This window comes from Dioscorea cayenensis, chromosome 8, assembly GCF_009730915.1.
Source record: "Dioscorea cayenensis subsp. rotundata cultivar TDr96_F1 chromosome 8, TDr96_F1_v2_PseudoChromosome.rev07_lg8_w22 25.fasta, whole genome shotgun sequence".
In the NCBI taxonomy this organism is placed as follows: domain Eukaryota; kingdom Viridiplantae; phylum Streptophyta; class Magnoliopsida; order Dioscoreales; family Dioscoreaceae; genus Dioscorea; species Dioscorea cayenensis.
In genome coordinates this window covers 18269795-18271833 of record NC_052478.1, presented here as the reverse complement: position 1 = coordinate 18271833, position 2039 = coordinate 18269795, and the positions used below count along the sequence as shown (strand labels likewise).

General features: G+C 45.4%; 1 non-coding gene across 1 annotated transcript; it reads right to left on the bottom strand.

The window, feature by feature from the left end:
* Positions 1-394: 394 nt before the first annotated feature.
* Positions 395-501, bottom strand: LOC120268095. The gene has a single exon (XR_005538765.1). It is a non-coding gene; the product is annotated as a small nucleolar RNA R71 (small nucleolar RNA).
* Between the last annotated feature and the right edge of the window lie 1538 nt (positions 502-2039).

The window sequence follows — 2039 nt, the reverse complement described above, 5'->3', positions numbered from 1 at the left end:
AAACATGCCAAAACAAAATGAGTAACAGCAAACATTATCTGATTATGCCAGACCTTCAGTGTTGGGAACACAATCGAGTATTGTGCGTCCCCCGATTATAGCTCAAAACTTCAAGATGAAGCCGGCATTCATCCACATGTTACAGCAATCCGCACAGTTCAATGGTTTGATAGATGAGGATCTAAACAGTTATATAGAGAGTTTTCTTGAGGTGTCTAATATGCTGAAGATAAACGGGGTGACGGATGATGCCATCAAGTTACGAGCCTTCCCATTTTCCCTAAAGGGCAGAGCGAAGCAGTGGCTACACTCATTACCTAGAGCATCAATTACCACATGGGAGGAGTTGGTAGAAGCTTTTCTTGCCCGTTATTTCCCTCCTGAAAAATCCGCGAAGCTTAGGAATGAGATCTCATCCTTTGTTCAGTTGGAATTGGAGTCTCTATTTGAGACATGGGAAAGGTTCAAAGAGCTCCTGAGAAAGTGCCCGCAACATGGATTTTCCAGAGTGGATGATTATTCAGACCTTTTACAACGGTTTGAACCCGAGTACAAGGCAACTCTTGGATGCGGCAGCAGGAGGTATCTTAGGTAGCAAGACCCCGGATGAGGCCTGTTAGTTAATTGAAGAAATGGGGTTAAACAGCTACCAATAGAATGCTAGAGAGAAGAAGAAGGTGGCCGGTCTCCATGAGATAGATGCCGTAACTTCATTGGCGGCTCAAGTGGAAAATTTGAGTAAGAAGTTAGATCTTCCAACTTCAAATAGAGGAGCAGCCATGACGAATTGCAATGGGTGTGGTGGAGGAAATGCTCCCTCCGATTGCCCGATCTCTATTGGTGATGTATCTTCGGTGGAGAACGTTGATTTTGTGAACGAATGGCAATGGGTGTGGTGAACGAATGGCATGAGACCTCAAGGAAACCCATATAGCAATACCTACAATACGGGTTGGAAGAATCACCCCAATCTCTCATGGAACAATCAGGGTCCACCAAAGGCCATCGGGCCACTGGGTTTCCAACCACAACAACAAGCCCCGCATGTGGAAAACAGAGTTTCAGGTTTGGAAACCTGAATGAATGATTTGGAGAAGGCCTTGACTAGATTTGTGTAATCTACAAATACAAGGTTTGAATCGGTTTAGGCCACACTTCGGAACCACACCGCCTCTTTGCATAATCTTGAAAATCAGGTGGGGCAAATTGCGAAGTCTCTCTCTGAAAGGCCACATGGAAGCTTGCAGAGCAATACAGAGACCAACCCTAGAGAGCAAGTGAAGGCGATCACTTTGAGAAGTGGTCGTGAGGTTGAAGGTAGGCTTCCACGTGAGATGCCAAAAGAACACGCACCCGAGGTTATAGAGGTAGAAGAGGGAACAAGCAAAGAGAAGGAGATGGCACCCCGACCTTTCAAGCCAAGAATCCCTTATCCCATTAGATTGAAAAATAACCAAGGGGATAAACAGTACAAGAAGTTCCGGAGTTTGTTCAAGCAACTCCACATCGATATTCCTTTTGTTGAGGCATTGGCCTAAATGCCTAAGTATGCGAAGTTCTTGAAAGACTTGTTGACCAACAAGAGGAAGTTTGAGGAGAGTGCTTTGGTGATTCTAGATGCTTCATGCTCACCGGTGTCGCAAAGGAACATGCCGAACAAGAAGAAAGACCTGGGAAGCTTCAACATTCCGTGTAGCATTAGCAATATGCGTGAAGAAATGACATTGGCGGACTCAGGGGCAAAGATCAACGTCATGCCATACACCTTCTTTCGAAAATTAGGCTTGGGTGAGCCTAGGCTCACTCAGATGACTTTGCAATTGGCGGAACGAACGGTAAGACATCCGAGGGGTATCATCAAAGATGTACTTGTCAATGTGGACAAGTATATATTTCCAGTAGACTTTGTGGTGCTAGAAGTTGATGAGGATGCGGATGTACCCTTGATACTTGGGAGGTCGTTCTTGCAGACTTCCAAGGCATTGATTGATATGGACGGTGGAGAGCTAACTTTGAGAGTTGGAGATGACAAGCTCACA